General features: G+C 42.2%; 1 long non-coding RNA gene across 1 annotated transcript; it reads right to left on the bottom strand.

The window, feature by feature from the left end:
* Window positions 1-4,190: 4,190 nt before the first annotated feature.
* LOC307210823 lies at window positions 4,191-12,256 on the bottom strand. Its single transcript, XR_013836156.1, has 2 exons — window positions 12,133-12,256; window positions 4,191-4,629 (listed from the first exon to the last, which is right to left on the bottom strand). It is a non-coding gene; the product is annotated as an uncharacterized lncRNA (long non-coding RNA).
* Window positions 12,257-15,934: the final 3,678 nt, after the last annotated feature.

Below are 15,934 nucleotides of genomic sequence, written 5' to 3'. Positions count from 1 at the left end.
GCCTGTGAATTCCAGCAAGGTACTGAATCTCTGGAGGAAAAAAGATGAATGGAGGTGGGTGGTCTCCATCCATGCAACTTACACACACAGGTTTGTTTGATGTGGGTTCTTTCCTGTCAGGACCAGAAGGAACAAGGGACTGTGTTTAAACTCAAGAGTTCTGCTAAGAAGAATATGCAGGTCTTCGCTCTCTACCAGGGCCATAGGCCATGGGACTTACAATAGGGCAGGCATAGGCAAACTCAGGCCTCCAGATGTTTTGGGAGTACAACTCCCATCATCGCTAGCTAACAGGACCAGTGGTCAGGGATGATGAGAATTGTAGTCTCAAAACATCCGGAAGGCCGAGTTTGCCCATGCCTGCAATAGGGCCTAGCCTGCTAAGAGATTATTTACCTGCTCCCTGAATTTTCAGTTTTTTAAGGTCTTGTCTTGTTTGTCATCATTATCTGTTCCCAGAAGAACTAACTAGGGTAGCTTTTCAACAGCCTGGAGAAGAGGAGGTTAAGGGGTGATATGATAGCCATGTTCAAATATATAAAAGGATGTCACATAGAGGAGGGAGAAAGGTTGTTTTCTGCTGCTCCAGAGAAGCGGACACGGAGCAATGGATCCAAACTACAAGAAAGAAGATTCCACCTAAACATTAGGAAGAACTTCCTGACAGTAAGAGCTGTTCGACAGTGGAATTTGCTGCCAAGGAGTGTGGTGGAGTCTCCTTCTTTGGAGGTTTTTAAGCAGAGGCTTGACAACCATATGTCAGGAGTGCTCTGATGGTGTTTCCTGCTTGGCAGGGGGTTGGACTCGATGGCCCTTGTGGTCTCTTCCAACTCTATGATTCTATGATTCAACATGATTATGAAAACAAATCCTTTTCTTTTTATTTTGTTTATTTTTTAGCATATTTTTATTCAAGATTTCTTGGTTGACAAAAGTATGTGCAATGTCTCTTTTTTCAAGTTGCATTTTCTACAGATCAGTTTCATTCGTTGAGACATTAGTGTTACATTAGGAAGAAAAGAGGGGAAGAGGTGGAGGGGGGAATCCTTTTAGACAAAAGGGGGAAAGTAGAGACTGAAACCTACTTTACTGCTCACTCAGAAGTAACTTTGCTTGCGTTCGCCAGGACACTGCCCAGGATTGCAAAGAACATCATCTGAGGGCCACAGGTACCCTACCCCTGACGTGTGTAGTACAGTGGTACCTTGGGTTACATACGCTTCAGGTTACATACGCTTCAGGTTACAGACTCCCCTAACCCAGAAATAGTACCTCGGGTTAAGAACTTTGCTTCAGGATGAGAATAGAAATTGTGCTCCGGTGGCGCGGTGGCAGCAGTAGGCCCCATTAGCTAAAGTGGTGCTTCAGGTTAAGAACAGTTTCAGGTTAAGAACAGACCTCCAGAACGAATTAAGTTCTTAACCCGAGTCTAAAGTGCAAAGTATCACCATTACACTTCTAATTTCTTTTCCTCTTCCACTCCCCACCTCTAGCAGTGCCTGTACAACGTCACAGCAGGGAGTCCATGATGTATTTCCCAACAAGAAGTGCCAGAATGGGTAAAGCTTCCTCATAATATTTATTGATTTAAGTAAGAAATGGGGAACCTATGGTTCACCAGAGATTGTTGGACTCCAACTCCCATCATCTCTGACCAGTGACCATGTTGGCTGAGTCCATGATCTACATCAGGGGTCAGCAACCTAAGGCCCATGGGCCGGAAGCGCCTTGTTTGACCGGCCCACGAGTTGCCCCCGAACTGAGTTGCCCGCTCGCGCACTGCGCTAAACCGGCACAGCATGGCGCGGGGACTCGCTTCCGTGGCACCAGAAATCGCATCTGCGCAGGCACGCACATGATCCGGCCCACAGAGGGATCTCTGCGGGAGACCGATCCGGCCCAGGCAAGATAAACCTTGCTGACCCCTGATCTAAATTGTATAAATCTAATTGCCATAGCAACAAATATTCTTTTAAAAAAACTACCATATTTACTTGAATGCAATGTGCCATCAAATCTATTGTGCACCCTGGTTTTCACGATGTATATAGCAAGCCCCCTTGTATAAGACACCCCCTATTTTGGGGAACTCCAGATTTGGAAAATGGGGGGAGTGGACCACAGTTGTTGAGCTTTTTTAAAGGGGATTGCTGAAAATCGCTCACGCATGTGCACCATGAAAGCCGCCTATCAGCTGTTCCCTCACCAGCAGAAACCACCAATCACCAGCCGAATTGCCTCAGCGACAGCAAATCAAAACCTTGCCGCAGCCACCAATAACACGCCAAATGTTGTTGTTGTTTAGTCATTTAGTTGTGTCCAATTCTTTGTGACCCCATGGACCAGAGCATGCCAGGCACTCCTGTCTTCCACTGCCTCCCGCAGATTGGTCAAACTCATGCTGGTAGCTTCGAGAACACTGTCCAACCATCTCATCCTCTATCGTCCCCTTCTCCTTGTGCCCTCCATCTTTCCCAACATCAGGGTCTTTTCCAGGGAGTCTTCTCTTCTCATGAGGTGGCCAAAGTATTGGAGTCTCAGCTTCAGGATCTGTCCTTCCAGTGAGCACTCAGGGCTGATTTCCTTCAGAATGGATCGGTTTGATCTTCTTGCAGTCCATGGGACTCTCAAGAGTCTCCTCCAGCACCAGAATTCAAAAGCATCAATTCTTTGGCGATCAGCCTTCTTTATGGTTCAGCTCTCACTTCCATACATCACTACTGGGAAAACCATAACTTTAACTATATGGACCTTTGTTGGCAAGGTGATGTCTCTGCTTTTTAAGATGCTTTTTAAGATTTTTAACACGCCAAATAGCTGAGGACAATCTCTGGCTTGCAGCAGCAACCGATCCTACACCCACCCAATGCACTCCCTGTGTATAAGAGCCCCCCCCCCAATTTTTAACATGCTTTTTTTTAAGAAGGAAAAAGTTCATCTTGTACCTGGAAAAGTACAGTAATCTGGGGGGGGGGGGAAGGTATGCATTACATTTGAGTAAATACTGTACGTGGGGTGAGAGGAAGAAAGGATATCATGTTTAATATATCTAAGAACGGATCTACGAAACCTGGCATGAATCATGATCTCCTCTTCTGATATATTTTCCCTGACATGCAGATGTGAGGGTGTGGCAGCTGCAGAGCCCTTGTGAGCCATCCACATCTGCCACAGGAGATGGCCTGGGATTTCTGCACTGTGAAAGTAAAGTATCTGCTCTCACTTACTTCCTCTCTCCCTCGCTCTTTCCTGTCCCCCCCCACCCCAGCTCCAGTTCCTGTAGGTCCAAATATTAGAAAATATTGGGAAGCGATCTTATATAATACAAAGGAAATGACAGGGTGTCAATTATTATGTAATCCAAAAGTAATTCAGCTTGGAGAATGTAAAAACTGAGGCACTGGGAAAGGACGGTGAAAGTACAGTACTGATTTATTAACAGCCGTCAGAATTACAATCAGACAGGCAGAAACACACACACCCCATGATTAAGAGATTGGATGAGCAGATTATGACACATAGTTTATATGTTGGCTGATACTATTAAATGAGGAGGAAGAAAACGTGGAAAACATTTTGCAGAAAATCTGTCATTATTTTATTATGATGTTTAAGAATGTTGTAATATTAGGTTATTATTTTACATCAATTTATACTTTCGTTTCCTCCACTTTATTTATATACTGAATATATACAGTATTGAAACTCTCAGTAATAAGCATAAATGTATATAGAACAATGTATATAGATTTCAATGAAGGTGCCTTGCTAGAAAGCTCTGTCACTTTATAGAATTCAAAGTCCTTTGTGGGCATAATAGGAGGTACTGGCAGGCAGAACTGCAGTTGAGGTTCCATGATTATATATGGTCTACCGTTCAATGATTATCACTTGTTCCTTTATTATCTGTTTTTTCTTTTTTTAATGATTGTATATTTATAATTTATAAAATATTTTTAAAATAAAAAAAAAGATTTAATGTACATCTGTTACAGTAAAGTGAATGCCAACACGTTTTGTTTTTACCCTGATCCCAAATGCTTGAACTCATAAATCCATCTGGACTTAACAGACAACAGAAGAAAATTAATTTTGACATGATGGATGGGCCCAAGGATTATCCACCTGAAGTATTTGAACCGAATTATATAATTTAGGTAAAGTGGGGCCCCATATGCTAAATTTGATGGTTTGATGATTTTCTTTATTTCTGCATCCCGAAATCTTATTAATTTCAATTACATTCCAGGCATAATAATAACCCCTTATACAACAACTGCAATATTAATAACTTCTATTCGTGTTGACACATTAAATGATTTCTAAAACTACAAGTGAGGAACTCAAACTATATCCTTGTTCTTCCTGTGTGTGGCAATTATTCTGTCTGTGGTGTTTCTTTCTGTCCTTGTAAAATGTTGTGTCTTTCTTTCCCCCGGTTGTTGCTGTTATCCATCATGCCTTGGGCAGAGGTAATATCCCAATTCTGTTCCAGAAATTTCTCTATCGCTCCATCCCGTGCTTCGTTGTTTTGCAACTTTAACAACAGCTGCAAAATTCACTGTCCCAGTTAAATAACCTGTTGTCACCATTTTCCTCTCAGCCTGGGAAGAAGAGCGGTCTGTCAAGCTGCAGATGACATCACAATTACAACAAAACTCATATCATATGATTAACAAATCAATATGGCATTTTAATCTATAAAAGAATATTAACAACATTAACAAAACAACAACTAAACAAAGAAAGCTAAGTATTGTTAAGTTCCCAGATCCCAGAGGCGTGGAGGCAATCTAAATGATAGTCATTCCTTAATCAAATATATAAGGCAGCTTGATACCTACAGGCCAATCACATCACATAATGTAGATTATAAGATTTTTAATACAACTCTAGCAAATAAACTCAATATAACACACGGGACGCGGGTGGCGCTGTGGGTAAAACCTCAGCGCCTAGGATAGGACTTGCCGATCGCATGGTCGGCGGTTCGAATCCCCGCGGTGGGGTGAGCTCCCGTCGTTCGGTCCCAGCTCCTGCCCACCTAGCAGTTCGAAAGCACCCTTAAGTGCAAGTAGATAAATAGGTACCGCTTTATAGCGGGAAGGTAAACGGTGTTTCCGTGTGCTGCTCTGGTGCCGGTTCGCTAGAGCAGCTTCATCACGCTGGCCACGTGACCCGGAAGTGCCTGCGGACAGTGCTGGCTGCCGGCCTCTAGAGTGAGATGAGCGCACAACCCTAGAGTCTGTCAAGACTGGCCCGAACGGGCAGGGGTACCTTTACCTTTACCTTTAAGTATAACACATTATATTGACTTGGCTCAGTTCACTTTTCTGATGCATAAGTTCATAGCAGACCCGATCAGAAGATTACTGAACGTTATTCATTATTGCAAGAAAACTAACTCTAAATTAGATGTCTTAGATACCTCTGAAAGCCTTTGATTGTATAGAAAATACATTTATTGTTCAATTAATTCCATATATGAGTCCTGAATTAAAAGCAGATCATGCCATTAAATTTATTTATTATCCCGCCTGAACTAAGATTAGAATAAATGAGTCTGATTCCAAATTTATAAAAATGTACTGAGGTACTAAGTAGGGACGCCTAGGACCTAGAAAGGGTAAGAATAAGAATAAGAATAAGAATAAGAATAAGAATAAGAATAAGAATAAGAATAAGAATAAGAATAAGAATAAGAACAAAGTCCCTTCCTAAAAACTACAGTTACAATTTTCAAAGCTAATTGGAACCAGCTGATTATTATCCAGTTTCTGCTTACTCTCTTTTTAAACATCCACTTCTCTATAAAAAGGATAAAATCCAGAATATTTTTTTTAATGGTCAGTAAAGGGATTGTATAGGATTAGAGATTTCCATAATAATGGCCAGCCTAAAACGGATCAAGAAATCAAAGAAATTTTAAATGAACAAGAGTACTCTTGATTTGAACTTAGCCAAGTTAGTTCCTTTACAGCAAAATAAAGGAGAGAACAAGCAAGTAAAGATAACAGATAAAAAGAAAAATAACATCATTTTAACACTTGATCGTGGCACATAATTTTAATGGCAAAGGACAGGTCACTCAAATTTATAGAACATTAGCAAAATTAAATAAGGATTACTAAAATGTTAGGAAAAGGAATTGGGTTAATTTATTGACCCTATTTAATGGGAAAGAATATGGAACTAGCAACTTATGAAATCAATCTCAGCAAAGATTCTAGCATCTACTCTTAAAATAATCTTTTGGTGACACAGTACACGGGGGATTTCTCACACATTAGTCTCAATCTGTCCCCAAAATACCGGGGTTGTAAAAAAAGAAAAGAAGAAAGTACAAATTTCCACTTCTGGTGGTCAGAGTGTCCCCAGTGGACACTTTTGGGGAGGTGGTGTTCCTAGAAATCAATTTAATAACAAAACAAGAATTGATACCAATCCCCTAATTAGCATTCCTGGGGATATGGGATGCCCGAAATGAAGAGAGATACATAGAAACAATAACGAATCAATAAGAAAGTGGAAATATTTAGAGGGATAAGGATTTATGTTGTCAAACTGCCAAATCTGGTCCATAACTACTGCTGAAAAAAATATTCAAAAATTAAGGTATACTAATGGACAACTACATAGCAAAAACTTCTTTTATATATTAATGATGATAACAGTGTCTGAATGCTTCCTGTGAAATATGCTACTATTTGGAACTTTTCAGCTGTAAGTGGGAATATCTTAAGACCTCAAGGACAATATCCTGATATTTATAAATAAAACATTTTTTTTAATGGCTCTTACTACCTGGCAAGTGCGCATATAGGACTTCAGCCTTAGTAGCAGCTAGCTTTACATCTTTCTGGCTCCAAGCAAACATCGCATGAAGGGCAGAAAGGCAGAATGGATTTTCACCTATGCTGAATGAGCTGTAGAATAACACATATTCTGGCTTTCCCTGTGGGCTTATGTTCTATCATCACCTGTTTTACCTGTTTCCTACTAGAACGCCACTTTTCTGCGCAGCCTGAGGATTACGGTCTCCGTTGTTTCTTTTGTGCCAAATGTGGGGGTTGATCTGAAAATATGCCCCAAAGGATCTCCCCTTCCCATTAGCAAAAAGCTGGGAAACTGGGGGGGGGGGCAATCATCACAAAATCCCAGGGATATATGGTTTAACACACTTAGCTTGTTTTTAGCTGCTTTGAACTGCAGTTAGATGGACAGCCACCTTTTAAGAAAGAAAGAAAAATTACATCCATTTTCGCCACACCAAACATAATTATATAAACCTTGATCGTGTCCCCTTCCTTCTAAATTAAAAAGACCCAAACGTTCCCAAACATTTTCCCCTAGAAGAGTTGCGCCAGGCCCCTAGTCATTTAGGCTGCCTATGAAATGGGCACTGTCAGATCTCATTTATTGCTTTCTATTAGAGATGGAGGAGAAATTCAAATCAGTATGCATTTAAAGCTGAATCTATAAATTCCCTCTTTCCGAAACAGTATGCAAACCAATACTGGATTTTCACAATGATTTTTTAACACACAAACACCCCTCATAAGACATGGTGAACTGAATTTAAGACTGAAAAAAATGAGAAACAGAGAGAACCAAAATCGGCAGGTACTTCCATCCTTCCGCATAATGCTAGGAGCCAGAGCCCATCTCATAAAGCTGAATGGTAGGCGATTCAGGACAGACAAAAGGAACTACTTTACACAGTGCAAAGTATTGAATTCTCTATCAAAAGATGAGTGATGAGGACCAACTTAAAGGTAAAGGGACCCCTGACCATTAGGTCCAGTTGTGGCCTACTCTGGGGTTGTGGCGCTCATCTCACTTTATTGGCCGAGGGAGCTGGTGTACAGCTTCCGGGTCATGTGGCCAGCATGACTAAGCCGCTGCTGGCGAACCAGAGCAGCACACGGAAACGCGTTTACCTTCCTGCCGGAGCGGTACCTATTTATCTACTTGCACCTTGATGTGCTTTCGAACTGCTAGGTTGGCAGGAGCTGGGACCGAGCAACAGGAGCTCACCCCGTCACAGGGATTCAAACCGCCGACCTTCTGATCAGCGAGTCCTAGGCTCTGTGTTTTAACCTATAGCGCCACCCGTGTCCCTAAGGAGGACCAACTTAGATGGCTTTAAAGTGAGATCTGGACAAATTCATAGTAGATAAGGCTAATGGCTAGTATCCATGAGGTTTCTTAAATTTGTATGTTGCTGCATATAAATTTGTATGTGTGCTGCACACACACACACACACACACACACACACACACTACAATGACAGATTTAATAGTCTAATTCTAATACACTATCATTGGTGGTGCCCAAATACCTGGAAATGCAAATACATCTTTGGTGCTGAAACAATGACAAGGCTATATATCCATGAAGCTCATTGGGTGACCTTGGGCTAATCACAGTCTTTTAGCCTAACCCACCTTACTGGGTTGTTATAAGGTTCAGTTCCTAATGTTATTTTTCCTGACAAACTTGTATTAGGCAATAGTATTACTAAAATAATACAGAACATACATCCACAATATAAAAATCCGCAATGTAAAAGACTTTGCCAAGTTCCTGCGCATTAAAGCACAGTTTCTCTTGTGCATCTTCAATCTCAATCCTAATATTATTTTGCCTTTCTAAAATCCAATTTGCCAACATCTATGATGTAAGAGAGAGAAAATTAACAGACACCAACAAACTCAAATCCAGCTTGATTTCGGATTAAACCTTTCAAATCACCACAACAATTTATAATGATTCTATCTAACTCCTTTTTCCTGATTTTTTTTTTCAGCCAGTGCATAACAGTGCATTATGAAGTTATTTTTGTCACTCAGTACTTTTTTTCTGGGGGGACGCATACCCCTAAACATTTTGTGAATCTTCGTACCTTTGTCCATTTACTGTATTTATTTTTCCCGGTTTGAACTATACAATGGTGATTTTCTTGAGTCAAAATGAGATTACCCCAAAACATTTTTTTAGAAAAAAAGCACTGTTGTCACTCAAAAAAAGTGAACCATTTCTGCCAGAGTATGCCTGCCTGCTTGTGTGAACAAAGGCTCCAGAAAGTGATCTCTTGGATTTCTAGATAAGGGGCAAGCTAACAGATAGTGATTGATGTCTTCCACTTGAGTTTGACAACAAATACAAAGTCTGTCTGCGTATAGGACCTTGTTGTAGCAGCCATCCAAGACTGCAGTGGGCATCACTTGAAAATCCAGATCAGTAGAAACATTTCTTAAGGAAACTTAGCTCTAAAATGATTTGTTCTCAAGAGTAGGTACCAAGGGGAGGAAATTTGGTGTTTCTGATAAGTTGCAAGTCCCTTCAACTCCAGAAGAGCCAATCCCTTAATTGACACTTAATTTGAGGTCAAAGCAGAGCTCAGTTCTGGAAAACAATAATAGTCTAAAACATACTGACTAGCTGCTTTCCAGAGTTGGTTATGCTCAATAGGCATAGTGGCATTTTTTAAAAGTATGCTTTAACTGAACGCAGTCTGCTCTTGCCTTAATTGTTGGCTACTTGAATTCCATACAAAGAAAAACTGCTGATATTCCTGATGGCAGAGAGTATACCTTCCAACTAATTTTATTCTGCACAGTTTTCAAAACTTGAGTGACATTCAAATCAGAGCCTCATATTTCAACACCACAGAGCATTTGAGTAAGAACTTCGCTACAGTATTTTTTTAGGGCAGTTTTTCAGGTACCCTCCCTTATTGTATTAGAACTTTATCAATGCTGCTATGTTTTTCTGTGCTTTGACTTCCACTGCCTTCATATTACACTTCCAAGAGAGGGTTTTAGTAAAGAGTGCACCCAGGTATATGAGTGAGTTTCTTCTATAGCTTGCTGATCTAAGCACCATTTATACCTAGGACTGTGTTTGTCAAAAATCATAATCTTCGTCTTAGAGTGACCAAGCAGTAGGTCATAAATAAATGTATATGTATTGTATTAATAATTTCACTTATATATCTTTATATTAGGCAAGCATGTATGGCATTGCATGTATACACATACACATACACATACACATACACATACACATACATAAGTTAGTTCTAGTTGGTCTTTAAGGTGCTACTGGAAGGATTTTTTTTACATTGTACTCATGTAAAAACACGCTGATTCCCGGACCATCCACAGGCTGGACTGGGAAGGCAATTGGGCCACATCTGGCCCCCAGTCCTTAGTTTGCCTACCCATGATCTTGGTCTTAGAGCAATTTATAGATAGACCTTCCTGTTTACAGTTTGCACTGAACACCTTCATGAAATTTTTGAGGCCCAGTCAGGAAAGAAAGATGAACACGAAATCATCTGCATGCATCAATATTGAGCTCTTTATGTTCCCTATTAGTGAACAGTGGGAGTTTGCACTGGCTAAATGTGGCAAAAAACACACACATTAATGTAGAAGTTTTAAAGAGTGGGAGGCAGAATGCATCTTTGTTGTTGCTAAGGATGAAACGAGAAGAAGAAGAGTTTGGATTTGATATCCCGCTTTATCACTACCCTAAGGAGTCTCAAGGGACGCAGGTGGCGCTGTGGGTTAAAGCCTCAGCGCCTAGGGCTTGCCGATCGAAAGGTCGGCGGTTCGAATCCCTGCAGCGGGGTGCGCTCCCACTGCTCGGTCCCAGCGCCTGCCAACCTAGCAGTTCGAAAGCACCTCCGGGTGCAAGTAGATAAATAGGGACCGCTTACCAGCGGGAAGGTAAACGGCGTTTCCGTGTGCGGCTCTGGCTCTGGCTCTGGCTCTGGCTCTGGCCAGAGCAGTGATGTCACGCTGGCCACGTGACCCGGAAGTGTCTCCGGACAGCGCTGGCCCCTGGCCTCTTAAGTGAGATGGGCGCACAACCCCAGAGTCTGTCAAGACTGGCCCGTACGGGCAGGGGTGCCTTTACCTTTACCTTTAAGGAGTCTCAAAGCGGCTAACATTCTCCTTTCCCTTCTTCCCCTACAACAAACACTCTGTGAGGTGAAAACAAAATTAAAAAATTCCTTCCAGTAGCACCTTAAAGACCAACTAAGTTAGTTCTTGGTATGAGCTTTTGTGTGCATGCACAGAAGTGTGCATGCACACGAAAGCTCATACCAAGAACTAACTTAGTTGGTCTTTAAGGTGCTACTGGAAGGAATTTTTTTATTTTGTTTTGACTATGGCAGACCAACACGGCTACCTATCTGTATCTGTGAGGTGAGTGGGGCTGAGAGACTTCAAAGAAGTGTGACTGGCCCAAGGTCACCCAGCAACTGCATGTGGAGGAGCGGAGACGCGAACCCGGTTCACCAGATTACGAGTCTACCGCTCTTAACCACTACACCACACTGGCTCTCCAGGATTAGAGGCTGTCTGCCCCTGAATGTCATTTGCTGGGATACCAACTGGGGACAGTGCTGATGGGATCAGGTGTCTGCTTGGCCACAGCAGCAAACAAGATGCTGGAGTAGGGTGAAACCACCAGAGGGGAGTGACTGAGGTTCCCAGGCTGTGTGTATGTGTGCACACATATGTATGTGTGCACAAATGTGCATGGGTGTATGTGTGCCAACCTGGGTGTTTGACCCTGACCTGGGTTAAATAAAGCCTATTTTCACCCCTGGCATACATCGCCTTTCCCTTCCTGGTTTGCTGACGTAGGAAAGACTGCTAGCTTTTCAAAGTACCATGCAAGCCTGATCTTATGCATGCTGACTCAAAAGCACACCCCACTGCGTTCAGCGATATCTCTTGTCAGGTGACTGAGATTCCATCCTATGCTTGCTTCCTTTCCCTTGTGATAAACAAGACTTGTCTGTTTTTATGTAGCAATTTGGGGAAGATTTTAATCCTCCCTAAGCTCTCTGGACAAGGCAGGAGAAATAAAAAGACAATAAAACGATGACATGTTAACTAGATGGCCATTTGTCCTTCATTTTCCTACCCATTATCCATAATGCTGTCTACTTTATTTGCCCCTGTAATTGAAGTATAATTGATCTGCAGTAAAAAGTGAAGCTTCAGGTGTTAGGGCAGCCTTCAGCATTATTCGAAGCATCTACCTTTGCATGCAGAGGGTCTCAGGTTTAATATCCAGCATCTTCACCTAAGGCTGGGATTGTCTCTTACCTGAAAGCCAGGAGAGGCACTGGCAGTCAGCATAGATGATACTGAGCTACATGGACCAGTGATCTGATCTGTGTAAGTAAGGCGACTTCCAGTGTTCCTATCTGTTCAGTTAAATTCAGCTCCCAGGGACTGGACCTGCTAGATGCAAATAAAGGGGTGCATCACCAACGAAGTTAAAACTCCTCCCCGTTCTTATCTACTGCACCTGTAAGGTAGCCTGCCCATCTGGATAAACAGGTAGAGTGTGGTGTATGCCTCACAGTAGACTTTTCAGAAACAGGGGAAAGGAGGAGGAGGAGAAAATGGAGAGTGGCCAAGATGCAGCAACTTCAAACACGTTTACTTGGAAACGATGCCCATTGAACTCAATGGGACATTAAAGACTGGTCCTAGAAGTGTTTAATCAGAAGTAAACCCCACTGAGCGAGCACAGTAGGGTCTGTTTTCAAGTACACCATTTTCACGTGATTTGGTGGGGTTCATGCCCAAGATGGGGCTTTAGTCCCTGTGAACTGAACCAGGCTCACCTCCAAGTAAGTGTGAACAGGATTGCACCCGTTTACGTGTGCATAGTATGGGACTGCAAGTCTCACTGATGGCACCGGGGGAGATTAAGACTGCAGTCCTAGAGCCACTTACCTGGGGATAAGCCCCCTTGATCTCAGTGGGTCTTGCTTCCCCGTACGCACGTCAAGGATGAAGTTGTGATGCGCGTGCTCAGCAGTCTCATTCAAACGAAGCGGCGCCGCTTAAAGAGCATCTCTTTGGCTCCCCGTTATGATCAAGGAGATGGTTTCCTTTCCATCTCTAGGCGCTTTTCACGCGGAACAGACCCGCGGCGAAGCGTCTCCACGGCACTGATGCGCGGTAAAAAAGGGGGGGCAGCCGTGCAGCTATACCGTTTCTCCTGCTGCTCTTTTCATTCTCTTTGGGAAAGGGAGATTAACTTGAGGAGGGAAAATTCGAGGTTTTTTTCTTTCTGGGGCTCCTTTGTCCTGACAGGCTACACACCCTCTCTGATCTTAGCTGGCCATCTCATGAGGATGAGGACCCATCTGTTTACTCTGCGGTGAAAGAAGGGCACTCTGCGTATGCTCAAGTGTCCTGGTGTTGAAATCACTCCGGGGGTTAATCCGTGTTGGGAATTCCCTCAGGAGGTCAGTTGTAACCAGGGACGCTGTCTGAAATCCTTAAACGTTTAAGAAGTTCAACTCGATCCCATCCACCTTTATGGAAAAGTAAGTCTCATGGAGATTATCCCCTTGAGGGTTTTAGATTCTTCGCTCGATCCATTCGTAGCTCGCTTGTCCCAATATACCTAACGTGGATATTTATTTTCCTATTCTGCTGCGATCTTAAGTCGCTGCAACAAACCTCTTCGGCCCTAAGCAAGCTTCTCCCCTCCCATATTCTGCCCTGCCTTGAAGGACTGGCGTAATTACGAATATCGTGCATGTGAAGTTCTCCAGACTTCTCATACATTATCTCAGCGATCTTTCGCACTCAGAAAGCGCTAGGTAAAAATGATTATATGACTGTTGTGAAAATATAGCTGTTAATTATTGTTAATTGTTCTTAAGCTCCGTTGTTAATTATACTTTTTATTAATAATGATGATGATGACTACAACACTTAATCGTGAGTCAGCACAATCCTACACGTCTGATCAGAAGTCAATCCTATCGAGTTCACTGAGATTTACTCCCTGGAAAGTTGTATACTGTACAAGATTGCAGCCTTACTGGCGCGATTCTTACAGTTTGCAAGAATTCTGCGTTTCAGGGGAACTTATTTTCAAAATTCAGGTAGTTTGCCATCCTGAAAGCCACCCTGAGCCGACCCGCCCCACTCCCCTTGTTGCGAAGTATTTTGAAAGTGTGGTTGTGAATTTTCCTCTGCTAGAAGAAGGAGGGGGAAATGGGAATGATGCAGTGACAAGATTGGCGTAAATGAAGTTTCCGTCTAGACGAGGCTGAGTAAAGAAATGAGCGTATGCGCTCTCTTAATAGATCAATAAACCCTGGTGCCTTGAAATAATATTAACAAGTACAGAAAACTGTACTGTGAGGGGGATGAGAGAGAAGGTGGGGGAGTTCAAGTCAGTTCTTGCCTCGACTATATATTTAAAGATGATGGATGCTGCTTGCATCTCCAACTGTTGCGCGCAAAAATATCTCGTCTGGGGGGACTGGCAGCGAACAAAGGATAAAATCTGAATATTTCTTTTAAAGTGTGTGTGTGTGTGTGTGCGCGCGCGTGAACGTTTATATGCATGGAGTGTGTGCGTGTTCATGCATGGAATATATAAATCTATGCGTGGAATATTCTCACCTGTGCAGTGCGTTTTATTCTGAGAAGTAACAGCGCGTTGAACGCGTTGGCGAAAAAAGCGGTCTGCAAATTCATTTAAACCATTTATATCCCACTTAATGCAATAGCTTCTAAAGCGGTTGACCAAGACAACAATGCACAAAATAAAAATAAATTAACACTGCAACATCAAATTTCAATTTAAAATACAGGTTGGATTTTTTTAAAAAAATCAGCAGCGAGAGGTGCAATCCTTTAGCCACTTACTTGAGAAGTAAGCCAGTTGAAGTATTTCGGGAGCATTTCCGAGTAAGTACGGCTAGGCTTGGGCTGCTGGTTTAAGGTGAATTGAATGGGATCCACACCTGAGTAGATATGCACAGTCGAACCATGCCGCTCCTTTGCATATTTACTCGGGAGTAAGTCCAATAAGTACATAATATTTGTACAGTTAAGCACTTTTCCCATTACTTTTAGTTCGATTTTGGGACTGTCTCCGCCCCTTCAATTATACTCAATAATAAAAGCAGAACTGATGGAAAATGCGGTACTTTAAAAGGCATTAAATATTAAATTCTTGTTGGTGCAGTTTTTTTTTATTTTTTAAAAATCCCGTAAATTACCTTTTTAGAAGCCTTGCCATTTTCTTTTTTAAAGGGCTGGTTTCGTGCAAATGAGTTTCACGACGGGAAATGAAAAAGCCGTATTTAAAAGCAGCAAGCTTCCAAGAATCGCCTCCAATTTTAAAGCAGAATGGGGGGGGCGGGAGGAAGATAAACTTTGGATGCAGAAGAACTTATGGTTTCTTATGTCTCGTGGTAGTGAAAATTTTAAATAGAGGCTTTCTGGCAGCATTGTTTTCAGACAGCTTTCCACCCCACCTCCCTCTAAAAGGAAGGATATAACATTAATGGTTAAGGCATATTTATCCCCAACCCTTGCTTAGGTATCTTTACAAATTGAAAGAGCAATTCTGAAAAAGTGCGAATAAAATTGACGGGGTGGAGGGACGATCCTGCCCCAATAAAGTCAGTGGGAGTTTTGTGGCTGACATGAGACAGTTGGGTCTTTATTGCCTGGCGCCTTTAGAAGGGATGTGAATTCGTGTAGCGGTGACTCGCGAGTGATTCATCCATCGCCCAAAGCGCCTTGGTTTTCTCAAAAGTATTCTTTGCTCCCACCCGCGCCGCACATTAAAAAAAAAAAAGAGGCACAGAGATAAGGAAATAAAAGTGGGGGGAAGGGGTAGAAGAGTAGAGTTCAAGAAGGAGAAATACAGAAGGAGGGAAAGACAAAATAAATATCTTTGAATACATGACAGCCACAGTCTGTTGACTTGCACTACCTGTTTTATCTGTACAGTATTTCTTTTGCAAAATCCAGTAAAAAGTTATACAAAAGAAAAGGAAGAAACGTTTGCAAGAGCTGGGGTGCTCCTTCCTATGTAGCCAAACAAACCCCTGTGTTGCAAAGAGAACGTCAACAATATCTA

The sequence above is a fragment of the Podarcis cretensis genome, assembly GCF_951804945.1.
Source record: "Podarcis cretensis genome assembly, chromosome: 2".
Lineage (NCBI taxonomy): Eukaryota > Metazoa > Chordata > Lepidosauria > Squamata > Lacertidae > Podarcis > Podarcis cretensis.
Note: the sequence above shows the minus strand (reverse complement) of the source record. Positions and strands in the feature narration are given on the sequence as shown.